This window comes from Erpetoichthys calabaricus, chromosome 12 (assembly GCF_900747795.2).
Source record: "Erpetoichthys calabaricus chromosome 12, fErpCal1.3, whole genome shotgun sequence".
Taxonomy (NCBI): Eukaryota; Metazoa; Chordata; class Cladistia; order Polypteriformes; family Polypteridae; genus Erpetoichthys; species Erpetoichthys calabaricus.
In genome coordinates, this window is record NC_041405.2 from 93,546,586 (window position 1) to 93,561,816 (window position 15,231).

The 15,231-nt window shown below is 39.7% G+C and overlaps 1 protein-coding gene across 1 annotated transcript in view; it reads left to right on the top strand.

The window, feature by feature from the left end:
* drp2 (dystrophin related protein 2) overlaps window positions 1-15,231 on the top strand; it is a 481,386-nt gene that overhangs the window by 241,574 nt on the left and 224,581 nt on the right. The window lies entirely within an intron of this gene.

Consider the following 15,231-nt stretch of genomic DNA (forward strand, 5'->3'; position numbering starts at 1 on the left):
TAACGTTGCGCTACGGCGTGTGGTTCGTTTATACCTCGTGTCTTCTCATTAAACTTTTATCTCGCGAATATGTTATTGCAATCCGCAGCGGGAGCGTTTCTATAAACTTAATTTAAACTTACGTTTTACACCGTGCTTTGTTTCCCTTATAAACATGCTTGTATGCTTCACTCGCTGGCTTCTTATTGTTTCGCTCCCTTCTCAATTGTTTAATGAATTTTTTGTTCTTTGCTGTTTGCGGCTCTTCCTTCATTTCTCCCTACTGAGTTCTTTTATCTCGCGAATATGTTATTGCAATCCGCAACGGGAGCGTTTTAATAAACTTAATTTAAACTTACGTTTTACACCGTGCTTTGTTTCCCTTATGAAGATGCTTGTATGCTTCACTCGCTCCCTTCTCAATTGTTTAATTAATTTTTTGTTCTTCGCTGTTTGCGGCTCTTCCTTCATTTCTCCTTACTCAGTTCACAGTCTTTTCACGTGATTACGTGGGAGGCGTGATGACGTGACACTCAACTCCGCCTCCCACAGCCATTAAGCTGCCGTCCATTACAGTATATTGTCAAAAATGAGGTTCCAGTTATGACCATTACGCGTTGAATTTCGAAATGAAACCTGCCTAACTTTTGTAAGTAAGCTGTAAGGAATCAGCCTGCCAAATTTTAGCCTTCCACCTACACAGGAAGTTGGACAATTAGTGATGAGTGAGTCAGTCAGTCAGTGAGTCAGTGAGGGCTTTGCCTTTTATTAATTAGTATAGATCACTTACCATTTCATGAAGAAGCATCAAAAACATTTGATAGGTCTGTTTAATATTATCTGCCTTCATTCCCTTAAAGGTCTGGATAAGGTACTATAAACCTAAGTTGGGTTAAATTTAGGAAATGTCGGATTATGAATTGATGGGGCTCAGTGTTTGGGCTGGAGTCTACTGTTAAAGAACAGGAAACAAGACAAGACAGCACCAAACAGGGCGCCAGTCCACCTCAGGGCACATTCCCATGCCTAATTTAGAAATGGTAAAATAACCTAGCAGAAATATTTGGGATGCAGGAGGATAAGTAAACTCCATGCAGACTGTGCCTTGCTCAGGATTTCCTCCCAGGACTCTGCAACTTTGAGGTAATCACTGTGATATCGGTTCACACTGATATGAATGAGTTTGATACAAATGCAATAACCAAGCTGGTTAACTTTGCATATTACTCAGATGAATTACAAGAAGCAATAGAATCAGAAGAAAACTTAAATAAAGTTAAAATAAAGATTTGGTAGAATTGGATAGGTATGTGTCAGCTCTGGACTCTGTTTTTCAAGTAATGCATAGCAGCTATAGAAACTGTTTAAAGAGAAGCAATGAAGTGCATGTCAGGATGAAATTGAATGTTATACTTCAACAGGCTGGATGAGGTTTTGGCTTAAGCAGAAATGGCTACATGTGGACCTAACTGACATCTTTGAAATTCTCAAAGCCATAAATAAAGATGATCCAACACAAATCCTCCACTTAAATAGTAAATCATCTGTTGGAGAACACAGTTACAAGTTAAGGAAAGGGCATTCAAGATGGAAGCCAAGAATAACTTCTATGTAAAGCTTTCAGGATATTTGAAACAAATACTGAGTCATTTAGTTTAAGCAGGACTTCTTGACAAATTGCATAAAAGTGTTTGGATAAAATGTTGGGACACCTCTGCTATTAGCTAACTAAACAAAGAAGATGAACTTGAGTGACCTCTGCACATTTAGCAGACTTAATACAATAAAACCTTGGATTGCGAGTAACTTGGTCTGCGAATGTTTTGCAAGACGAGCAAAAATTTTTTATAAAGTTTAACTTGATAAACGAGCGAAGTCTTGCAATACAAGTAGTACGTATACGCCTTGTCTGCCGAGCGTCATGCGATCACAACTGAGCCAATGGTTCTTCTCTGTCTCTTGTTGTGGGCTTGTGGGTAATCATCTCCCATGCTCGGTCTCAGTCGGCATGCCTCACTTGTATAGTCAACATCCATACGAACATATACTGTTTACTATAGCATTGTGACAACGTGTTTGTGTGTAAAGAATTTTTTTATTTTGTGTCCAAGTGTAGTGACTGTTCTTTAGTAACTGTACTGCAACAAAGTAATTTTGTAGAAAAACACCACCCGAATAAGTATGTAGCAGTACGAGAGATTAATCTGTTTATCGATAATGGAATGTCACAAAATTCAGTAGCTCTAACTCAAAAAATGGGATTCAACAAAGGCCTGACACGCAGAAATGATTCCACAGACAAAATATCTTCGCTTTTAAAAGTTTACTTAAGTTTCAAAGTAAAACAGTTCACACAAAAAAGAAAATTAAAATAGCAAAAAAATGGAAAAATTATAATAAGAAAAATTCAGTTCTAAGCTTAATCTGGTTACATCTTAAATCGTTACTAATCACTTATATTTTCTGAACCATTTCAAAGCGTTCAGAAAACTGTATGCTTATCCCATTTCTAACTTGAAAATGGGTCTTTCAAGTCTCTGTTTACTGGGACCTGCTCTAAACACAAAAAGCTTATTAACACACTGTTTCTCAGTTATAGCAAGAAGATTCTATCTCTTACTAACTTATAGGGGGAAAAGACTATACCATTGTCTATGACTATGGAACAGATTATATTCTATTCAAATTAAGCAAACATTAATAGGAGTTTAACTCAAAACTTTAACTTTCTAAAATTGGCTCTTACAGTCACATTTCTACGAAATCCTCAAAAGGAGGCAAAAGCAACTGTCATTGGATGGTTCCTTGTTAAAGTCACAAATAAAGAAAAAGATTCCAGTGAGCCAACAGATAGCAGTGATTCCATTAGTTAGAGTGAAAGTTGTCCTACACAATAATCCTCCTCATCCTCTCCATTCTCTCGTCTCCCTCACACCAGCCACAATTCTTTTCAAAGGTAAAGTGCAGGTTAATTTGTTTTATGTATTTCTACTTTATATTTTGTATTATTCATTTTAATATGAATATTTTTGGGTTGTGGAACGAACCATCTGAGTTTCCATTATTTCCTATGGGGACATTCGCTTTGATATACGAGTGCTTTGGATTACACACACATTTCCGGAATGAATTATGCTCACAAACCAAGGCACCACTGTATGTTTTTGTGTTCTAACTAAAGTTTATTCTAAATCAGAGGTGTATCAGATGCGTCCACAACTGCCGTGAGGCTTTGGGGGCTCCAGACTCAAAGGGCCCCCTCACCAAACCACCAAAAATTCAGCTACAAAAATATATTAGGTAGTAGGTAGTAGGTTAGGTAGTAGACAATAAAAATTCATCCTGATAAGAAAAAGAAAATATATAAGTACCAATCAAATCAACCAACTGGCAGTATAGGCCATTGCTAAACTACCTAAGACAACATCTTTACTTAAAGTATCAATGGAAGATTGAATTGGCGAAATGCTGCTCAATTCATAAACATTGAATATTGAAAATGACCACAAGCTTACTTATAACAATGTGCCAAGCAACAGCCCCAGACTCTGGTTTAAATAAGCATATTCAGAAACAGGTAAGCAATAACATTGATTTCAGAATGTTTCTTTATTTTATGTTAATACCACAGCAGTTTTCCTCTGAACTGCAACAAAGTGGTCAAGCACAGAGTGGGTTTAATTTAGTGGCAGGGGTGTGATGACACATATGACAAAATATAAAACTGTAGTCATTTAAGGAGGAAAGCAGTGACAGTGTTTGAAAGTATACTTTTGGAAACAACCTTGGAAGCACCAGTGGACTCATTACTGGGTTCAACCAAAAGTGACTAAAAAGGCAAGAACGATGCTGGCTGAAATATCTCAAGAAATGATTTTCTTTCGCTGTACAAACAACTTTTGGAACACTGTCTGTAGTGAACAGTGCAACATGAGGTCCATGACTTCTTAACTGACATGTGAAAAGCACAAGTTATGAAGTAAAAGTATACACTAAAATGGGATTAAACTGAAAGAAATAATGAGGAATGATTCCTGCCAGATTAAAATGTATTTTTCAAGAAAGAGGCAGCAGTACTGTTTGATGCTGGGTAAAGAATAATATCTTAGTGTGAGAAATATTATAAAATTCTGAAAGGTAGATACGAGGAGCAAGTTATCTAAAAATACAGATGAAGTTAGCACTGTGGGGATCTTTAGATATGAATTTTATATTGCCGCATTTTGGAAGCACTTTGTGGAATGGTAAGGGCCAAGACTGACTTTTTCATGTCAATATCTTTTATGTTCTTTGTTCTTATGAATAAAGATGATTTTGGTTGAAGAGAAGCTAAAAGCTTGGCTTTAAGTGAATGGATATGGTAAATTCAATGTATTATTCAGCCTTTATATGAATTTCAAGAGCAGTGAAGACATTTGTTCTTATTTGGGTACTGTTAATGGAAAAAGAAAAAAAAAACTACAGATGCTGATAGAATTCATTTTACAAAAGTCATTTCTGATAATGGACGATTGCTAGAAGGCATATGTTGTAAAGCAGGACATTTTATTTCAAGTTTAATAATAGAAAGATTACTGTCATGAGTGGTCACAATGAGCCCCTTAGAGTATGCATGTATTCCAGGTATTTTGCTTTTTTTTAACTTGTATGAGCTTTTTTGCATGAATAACCATTTCCATAACATCTCACATTTCTTGTGCGCTTCGTTGTGAAGTGAACCATTGAATTCAAATTCCATTACGACTAAAATATTGTTTCATGCAGCTTAATTTATAGATTTACTAGACTAGAGTTATAATTATAATGATTAAATAGTTAATATAACTTATAAATTGTATTTTGCCTAATAAGTAGGTACATTTCTCCATATACCATCACTGTTGGTGGGCATGTGAGTAAGTGAGAGACAGTACAAGGAGATAAGACGCAAGGTAAAGAGAGAGGTGGTGAAGGCTAAAGAAAAGGCGTATGATTAGTTGTATGAGAGGCTGGACACTATGGAGGGAGAAAAGGACTTGTACCGATTGACTAGACAGAGGGACAGAGCTGGGAAAGATATGCAGCAGGTTAGGGTCATAAAGGATGAAGAATGAAACGTACTCACAAGTGAGGAGAGTGTGTTGAGAAGATGGAAAGAATACTTTGAGAGGCTGATGAATGAAGAGAATGAGAGAGAGAGAAGTTTGGATGATGTGGAGATAGTTAATCAGGAAGTGCAATGGATTAGCAAGGAGGAAATAAGGACAGCTATGAAGAATGGAAAGGCCACTGGTCCAAATGACATACTTGTGGAAGTATGGAGATGTTTAGGAGAGATGGCAGTGGAGTTTTTAACCAGATTGTTTAATGGAATCTTGGAATGTGAGAAGATGCCCGAGAAGTGGAGAAGAAGTGTACTGTTACCGATTTTTAAGAATAAGGGGGATGTGCAGAGCTATAGTAACTACAGGGGGATTAAATTGATGACCACAGCATGAAGTTATGTGAAAGAGTAATGGAAGCTAGGTTAAGAAGTGATGTGATGATTAGTGAGTAGCAGTATGGTTTCATGCCAAGAAAGAGCACAACAGATACAATGTTTGCTCTGAGGGTGTTGATGGAGAAGTATAGAGGAGGTCAGAAGGAGTTGCATTGTGTCTTTGTGGACTTAGATAAAGCATATGACAGGGTGCCTTGAGAGGAGTTGTGGTATTGTATGAGGAAGGCATGAGTGGCAGAGAAGTATGTAAGAGTTGTACAGAATATGTACGAGGGAAGTGTGACAGTGGTGAAGTCTGCGGTAGGAGTGACGGATGCATTCAACATGAAGGTGGGATTACATCAGGGATTGGCTCTGAGCCCTTTGTTATTTGCAACGATGATGGACTGGTTGACAGATGAGATTAGACAGGAGTCTCTTTGGACTATGATGTTTGCTGATGATATAGTGATCTGTAGCGAGAGTAGGGAGCAGGTTGAGGAGACCATGGAGAGGTGGAGATATGCTCTAGAGAGGAGAGGAATGAAGGTCAGTAGGAACAATACAGAATACATGTATGTGAATGAGAGTAAGGTTAGTAGAATGGTGAGGATTCAAGGAGTAGAGCTGGTGAAGGTGTATGAGTTTAAATACTTAGGATCAACAATTCAGAGTAACAGGGATTGTGGAAGAGAGGTGCAAAAAGAGAGTGCAGGCAGGATGGAATGGGTGGAGAAGAGTGTCAGGAATAATTTGTGACAGATGGTTATCAGCAATAGTGAAAGGGAAGATCTACAGGACGGTAGTGAGACCAGCTATATTATATGGTTTGAGACGGTGGCACTGACTAGAAAGCAGGAGACAGAGCTGGAGGTGGAATAGTTAAAGATGTTAAGATTTGCACTTGGTGTGACGAGGATGGATAGGATTAGAAATGAATACATTAGAGGGTCAGCTCAAGTTGGACTGTTGGGAGACAAAGTCAGAGAGGCAAGATTGCGTTAGTTTGGACATGTGCAGAAGAGAGATGCTGGGTATATTGGGAAAAGGATGTTAAAGATTGAGCTGCCAGGCAAGAGTAAAAGAGGAAGGCCTAAGAGAAGGTTTATGGATGTGGTGAGAGAGGACATGCAGGTAATGGGTATATGTTGTATAGCGGGTCCATAGCTCATGTCAAAGACCACTTTTTAAATAAATAATCGCAGCATTCGCGGCTTATAAAAGGGGTGTGGTAGTGTGGCGGAAGTAGTTCCCGGGGGAGTTTGTTATGCGGGCAGTCCTTGCTTAAGTGCACAGGCGAGGAGTCGTCCGCATCTGTAATTGTTCCCGGGAGCTGCTGATTTGCCACAGCTGATCCACGTCCCCATAATATTAAATAGAAGCATAAGGCGGCTTGGGGGAGAAAAAGAAGAGAGAGAACAGGAAATAGCGGGAGGTTGCAGGAGATGGCAAGAAGCAGGAGGAGAAAGCTGGTGCAGTAGAGCAAGCGAGCGCAGGCTCTCGTGCAGCTGAGCAGGGAGCCTGGGTGTTTGGCCGGCACCCGGGGAGCAGTTGAATGTGGTCGCTCCCGCTGAACATTTAGTGAAGAGTGGGAGTGACTGGAAGAAGGACGGCTGGCCGCGTAAGGCCAAGAAGGCAGTGGGAGTCGAGACTTGGGACGTGGATTCCCCAGTGTGAGCGCCCTGGTCGCTGGGGATCCCATGTCGCTGTTTAGTGGAGCCTAGCGGAGCCAGGGATCAGTGAGGCGAACCGACCAGCAGAAGCAGGCAGAGCGGGTCAGCTGCAGCTAGTGTGACTCCCCTGGAGTATTGACTGGATGGGAGAAACAGGGGAGGCGGCAGTCAGCAGTAGGAATACACCTAGCTTTATTTTTAAAGGACAGCTTCCAGCCATTGTTTTAACCTTGTTGTTTTAAAGGATTTTTCTATGGTGTTTTTAACCTCCACCTTTTCACTCGTTTTTATGGATTATTTATTTAATGATTGATGTTTTGATGCACTACCCTTTATTTAATTTGGACTTTGTTTTATTGGTTTTGTTTTTAAATAAAAGCACTTTGCACTTTTTGCACCATCCCCTTGTTTCATTGTTATGCCTCACTGCCAAGATCATCGGTGACATTACCGACGGTGTCGGGTTCAGGACTCCCGGAACGATGATGGGAGCGTGGAGAGAACCCGTATCGTCACAGTGTAACAGACCAAGATGTAGAGGACAGGAAGATATGGAACATGCTCAAGGCACTTCACAGAATCTCATAAAGAAGCAGTGGGTATATGTAACATTAGATACAGATGTTTCCTGAGTGGAACACTAAAACAGATACAGGACATAAAAAGGCATTAAATTGAATAAAAGACAATAAACCAGAGTAAAATACTAAATTCCATACTAAAAGAAAGCCTAGCATATAACATATTTTTTGATATAACACACACACAAATTACACTGAGCATCTGGACAGAGAGGAAGACTGAAGGAGGAGGTAGAATGTAAGGTTAAGTTAAAAGCCTTTCTGAACAGATGAGTTTTATGGTGTTTTTTTTTTAATTAATGGAGTCAGCATATGTAATTAATTTAGGGAGGTTGTTTTGAAGTCTGGGTGCTTTACAGCTAAAGGCCCTGTCACTCACAGAGTGCAGATTAGTGTGGGGCACAACAAGATTGTCAGAATCAGAAAACCTTAGTGGTCGACCTGGAGTATAGTGATGGAGAAGATCACTGATATAGTCCGGTGTAAGGTCATTTAAAGCTTTGTAGGTTAATAATAAAATTTTATATTAAATCTTGTAAGACACAGGGAGCCAGTGGAGGCAATGCAGGAGGGGTGTTATGTGCTCACTGTTGCTGGTTCATGTTAGGACTCTTGCAGCAGAGTTTTAAATCAACTGGAGCTGTTATATAAGATTTGAAGTGGCACCTGCCAGCAGCGAGTTACATTAATCTATGCGGGATGTGATAAAAGTATGGACAAGCTTCTCAGCATTAGAAAAGGAGAGAAATGAGTTAACACTGGACATGTTACAGAGGTGAAAGTAAGAAAGTTTCTTAATGCGGTTTATGTAGGTGGAATAAAAAGGGGGGAATCAAAAATGATTCCTTTCATCAGAAGAAGATCTGATGAGATCCTCATCAAGAGTGACTGAGAAGGACCTCATTTTTTGTTAAGTTGAGCTTTTTGTGCCAATTTTCAGGAGTTCAGTTTTGTTGCCATTTAATTTTAAAGAGTTTTGCTCCATGCAGGTTTTAATTTTACTGAGGAAAGTTGTGAGCTGAGAAAGCCCTGATGAAGTTTCAATTTTAACAGTGAAATATAGTTGTCCATCATCTGCATAAAAATGATAACCCAGTCCATAGCTGTGGATGATATGGCCAAGGGGAAGCATATATATATAGAAGAGCAAAGGGCCGATGACTGAACCCTGAGGAACTCCTTGTGTGACTGGCGCTGAGCTGGACTTGCTGTTGCCAAGACTAACAAACTCTTGCCTGTCAGTCAGATAGGACACTGGAGGGCATTGTCAGAGATACCCAGCATGTTCACCATTCTGGACAGTAGAATGTCATGCCTGAGAGAGTCAAATGCTACACTGAGTTCTAACAGAATTAATATACTGGTTTGTCCAGAGTCTGCTGCCATAAGCAAATCATTAGTTACTCAAAGCAGAGCAGTTTCACGGCTGTGCTGCACCCTGAAATCAGACTGGAAGGCTCTATCAGTTTATTAGAAGTTAAGTAATTTGGTGAGCTGGGAAACAACAACACATTCAAGAAGTTTTGATAGAAAAGGCAAGTGAGAGATGGGGTGAAAATGGTTAAGATTGTCAGCATCAAGACTAGACTTTTTTAATATTAGTATTACAGAAGCAATATTAAAAGTGGCTGGCACAAAGCTGGTGTCAAGGGATGTATTTATTATTGTCCTAACATTCAGGATTTTGGTATGAGGGAAGGATTTAAGAATTGTGGTGGGGATTGGGTCCAGTACACAGGTAGTCGGCCTCATCTTACAATGCAGGTCATTAACCAATCCAGATGTGACTGGGGAAAATTTAGAAAAAGAGCTAGCTGGAGTAGGAAGACAAGGAAAGATATAAATGGATGATGAATTTATGTTAGTTGAATTATTTAGATCTTTAATTTTATTGTGGAAAAAGTGGAAGAATTCTTCACAGACTTCGGTAGAGGAGGTAATTGTCCCAGATGCAGGTTGACGTGCTTTATTAACTACAGAGAACAAAACACTTGGGTTATTATTGCCACTTTCTATTGTTCTGCCATAATGTGTGTTCTTGGCTGGGGTTATTTTATCCTTGTAACCCCTTTGATGGTCAGAGAAAGCCTGGATGTGCACATTGAGGCCAGAAATATCTGCAGTTCTGAGCTGCTTAGAAAAGACACAACATGTACAACAGCTCACAATTCTTAACTAATCTGAAAATGTCTTCCAGTACTCCTAAGAACCTGAATAGATAAAGACCTGTTGCTTTTAATCTCCATAATTAAATGAAATTTCATTAAGTTCTTTATGTCTTTTTTATTTAACTGTGATGGACTGGCATGCAGTCTAGAGTTTCTTCCTGCCTTGCGCCCTATGCTAGCACCCTAGGGTTCCAGCACCCCTGTGACCCTGCTCTGGATTAAGTGGGTTAAAAAGTGACATGACATTTGACTGTTGAGGCTCTGTATTATGGTTGTCATTCATGATATACAAATATTCCATACAATATAAATTGTTGCTTTCTTGTGAAATCATTCAGCAGATTAACTTTGTGTTTAAAATTGAATAGCTGGCCTTATTCTGAAATGACGGTTTTGCAGGACATAACTAAAAGCTGTCACATTTTGTTCACTGCATGATTCGCTTCATATTAGCATTTTATGACTGGTAGGAAAAGGTTCTTTGCTAGAAAAGTCTTTAGCTGGCGGTGTAAATGGGAGACACTGAGGAATGGTTTTATATCATTTGGAACATAATGCTAGTATTTCTTAGGCAGATGTGAGAATTTTATATTATGTATGCTAATATTTACAATGCAAAAACGTTTTTCATATTGGAAAGTGTTATTTTTTATATGTCCCAAGTCTCCTCTGCATCCTTGTGCAGAAACACTCTGTTCTTTGTTGTTCTGCTTGATTAAAATCATGGAATAGAGGGTTATATACATGGCACTTAATTAAACTATGTACAACATTCTTGTCAGGTAAATGGTTACTTTGTTTTGTGATACTTTCTTAATGATTAAAAGCCACTGGGGTTCCAGCAGGAGGTGGCCAGTTAACCTCCACTTAATGGGCAAAATACCCCATGATAACTGGAAGGACCAGTTAGCTGAACACTGGCATCTTACTCTGGTAATATGGAATATACAATAAATTAATTGTGGAACAAGTTATCAGTTAGGATATGCTTATCTTAAGTAGATACATTTGCATTATACACATATGACATCTTCATATGGAAAAGCCCACTTTTTTGACATTTGCATTCTCAGACACTGTCTGCCAACGACCATTAAAGCTCCACTCCAACCATTTCATCTTAAAGCCAACTCCCTTTAAAATGTGCACCAATCTCCCTTTGGGATCTGCATGAGCTTGCTGACTGCTGGGAATTGAAGTCCTCTCAGTAGCACTGCCACAGGTTCATCTCAGTAACAGGCTTGTTTAATAATATGCAGCAACACTGCACTCTTAAGAGCCTAATGAGACTGATGTTGTCACCTTTCTGTTTTTAAGGTGACAGGAAATGCCTCAAAAACTGATACAACATGGGAACAAGAGTTGGCTGGGTTATGCTGATCTGAGCCTGAACACTTTTGGTGTCACAAAGATCACTTTGATGATGCCCTATATAGACATGCACTAATGCCTGCATGGGGTTCTAATTTATTTCTTTCCTAAGAAACTGTTTACCCTCTTCCTCAAAACGTGTAATTTAAAGGCTCTTTTGCTTTCTTGCCAGTGGGCTTCTGCCATTCAGACATCTCACCCCACCCAACCTGCTGCCACACACTCAGCCAGCCCCATTCAGCCTATGTAACGTTTGCTGTGTGCCGCCCCCCAGTCTGGCTATAAATAGCTTTCTGCACTATAACAGTTTGCCACAAACTCAGTAATGGGCATTTAGTAATTTATAACATTATAACATATTTATCTTTTTTTTTCAGACACATTCCCAACAATTTTGATTTTCAGGCTTTTTAGGCTTCATGGAGTTTATTTGTGGATCCTGAGGTGTCAGAGATATCACAAACTGTCTCTAAAGCAGTGGTTGTTCACTATAGATCGACTTTTTCAATAATTCATTTGACATGTCCTATTTTTTCTGGGTCTGCTGATATGAATACCTGCAGTTTAGCAAATTTAGCAAATAGCCTATTTTTACTCATAGAGAGATACTACCCTCTTTAAATTTATTATATGTTAATGGTCTCCTTTATTCTTCCAAGTTTATACTGATAGTTGCACTTCTTAATTCACTGTATTACCAAAAGAAAATAAAAACTGTAAAGATGAAAAGCAGCAAAATAATATCATAAAGGCTAAATAATAAATGGTAAAAAAATAATGATTTAGTTGATAGTTTAGTATATTAATAATACAGTATATTATCTTTACACCCTGGGGACATTTTTCAGCAATCTCCATCTGAGGGGTGGTACCCCAAATAAAGCTTATTATTCAAAAAATAAAGGCAAGATAGTCAATTTTTCACTACAGCCTGGCAGATAACTTCTCAACGTGATAGAATCTGTGTTTGTGTTAAATTTAAACATTCCTTTTCTTAGAAACTGCTGCTAAACTAGGGAAAAAAACAAGCGCGCACAGTGATATTGTCAAGTTTTTGTTTTTTGATTCAGTATAAATCATGTACAAATAATGCCAGAGCAGTTTTAACCTCTGAGGCATTCCCAGACATGTCAACTGTTCCTGTCTAAAGTTTCATGTTGATAACACAAAAAAAATAAATATTTAAAGTATTTGGCACCACAGCTCCCCCTCTCCTATCCAAAACCTCCCCAAATGGGGTACCAAGTTCAAAACAATTTTATTGCACATAAAACAGTGAATCATATGAAATCTCTGAAACCATCTTCTAATACACTTACACTAAATTTCCCCACCTACACATTTGCATGAATCTATTGACATTGTTTGCTCCTGCTTCAAATAGTGTATTGTTCGGTACTCACGTCCTCAGCTGTTTCATCGTGTCTATATATGGACATCTACATATCGCTGAAGACTTTTCATTCGCCGCCATCCAGTGGTATAAAGTTTGTGAGTGTGTGACCACCTGAGTCAGAGTGAATGACCCAAAAATGTGAGGTGGTACTTGCCAAAGGAACTTTTGCTTTGCAACTCCTCTTATTTGAAGGATACCTCATGATTGATACATCATACAATAATGTGCTCAGACTTGTTTTGATCAGGAGAACCAATTGTAAGTACCGATGTGTCACTTGTAGATATTTGCTGTTGTTTTGTGAAGTAATATGCAAGAGCACATGAACAATCAGAAGAGTGGTGTAACGCTGTTTCCGGTTTTCAGCCTGTAGCTCATGTTTGCTCAGTCAGTGGAAAAGTTCATTGCATTGCTTGAAATGAATGGGTTGGGACTTTTAGATTAATGCATAACACTTAGGCATTCCTTGTACAGATTAATTTCTACAATTTTTGAAAAAATTTTTATGAAAATGTATGAAACACCACATGTTAGATTTCATATCAGGTTAAAAGTCAAACATAAATATTGTAACAATTTGATTACTAGGCATGTGAAGTCGACACCCGTCGCTTGCAAACGAGGTATTGTTTGTTTCAGTGTATGGCATATTCCATCCATCCATCCATTATCCAACCTGCTGAATCCGGGTCTGCTGGAGCCAATCCCAGCCAACACAGGGCAGGAACCAATCCCGGGCAGGGTGCCAACTCACCGCAGGACACACACAAACACACCCACACACCAAGCACACACCAGGGCCAATTTAGAATCGCCAATCCACCTAACCTGCATGTCTTTGGACTGTGGGAGGAAACCGGAGCGTCCAGAAGAAACCCACGCAGACACGGGGAGAACATGCAAACTCCACGCAGGGAGGACCCGGGAAGCGAACCCAGGTCCCCAGGTCTCCCAACTGCAAGGCAGCAGCGCTACCCACTGTGCCACCGTGCCGCCCATGGCATATTCCACCTGTATGATATAGTGCAAGATTGTTAAAAGATTGCTTGGCCCAGTACCGGGCCACTCAGGGTATAAGAGGGTCGACTGACTAAACTTGAGGGTTTATAAAGGTACATAGAGTAATATAAATAAAGATATACAATTAAGAAAGACTTTGAGGGAAGTTTAAAGCTCAAAAATTAAATAAAAAGTTGGTTTGTGTGAGCAGCCTTGTGCTGAGCTGTAGTGCTGCTTATGTGCAGAATGGATTATTTATGTGTAATACTAATCAATAAGAAGAGATGTATTGGGCTTTAGCTGGCAAAATTATGGGTTACATTGCTATTGGAATGGCGCAGATAAGTCACATCAGCCAGGAATGAGTCAGCGATAGTATGAGCTGGCATTCCATCATGCAAATGAGCAGCTTCAGAGTCGGTGGCAGGTCTGCCTATGAAAACAGCAAGCCTGCAATGTCACAAACTGAACTCTAACTAGTGAAGCAAAGGCAAGCCATCTAAAATAGTCATTTAAAAAACAAAGGATCCATTTAGGCACTGCTGGTGTCAGCAGTGGGATGAAAAGAAGGCCCACTGTCAAATTTTAGCAAGTGCCAAATGTTGCAAAGACCTGCAGTGGACTTGCTTGCCTCATCTTAGGAACTGCTGGAGAGTCTCGAGGCTAAGATCTGGAGTGCCATTTGCAGTATTAGTACAGGAAGGAAGACAGCTGAGAGATTAGAACCTCTGCAGCTCCCCCAATGCTTCCCCAGTTGCTAGGGTCAACTGTCTTGGGTACGTGGATGCTGGTGAAACCTCTGTCTCATGGATCTGGGAAGTCTGAGATGCCACTTACCTCAGGTGAGCTGTGTGAAGCAAAGGATGAGGCAGATTGCAGAGGCATTACAGAGCAGCAATAGAGAGAAAGTCTTAAAGCTGAAATCCACTCCTGGATCAATATTTGCATTTTAAGTTCAGTGACGAAAAATAGCAGAGAAACTGGTACGTCTGCAGCTCCAGACAAGGAGGTTCGCCTGTTCACTTATAATCACAGATCTCCGCACGGAAGGTGTTGTAACACCTCTGTTGCACTGAATGACAGAATGACACTCCACATCTTTACTGTGCCACCAGACAATGAAGCACTCAAAACACCTGCTGATGTGAATTTGTCACCAGCTGCAAGGCCACAGTGGAAGAGAAGAACAACCACATGTTTCAAAGAGTTGTGTACCATTCTAAGGAGTTACCAGTGGTCACTGGGGACGGTGACTTTGAAAGGAGGGCTGTGTAATGGCACTGGCAAGTGGAATCTCCCAGGAATGAGCCACCCATAGTATGAGCTGGCATTACATCATGCAAATGAGCAGTTTCAGGGCCAGCCGCAAGTGTGCCTATAAAAACAGTAAGCCTGTCAGTGTCTTCAGATTTCCAACTAGTGTGACAAAGACAAGCAGTCCTTTTAGGGATAATGAGCCACCTAAAACAGCCATGTAAAAAGCAAGGGATCAATTCAGCACTTGAGACTGGCACTACAGTATTATTGACATTCTCAAACCCTTATAATACAGTTTATATGCCACAGACAGCCAACACTTATGTTGTATTATGTTGTCCAAAACACA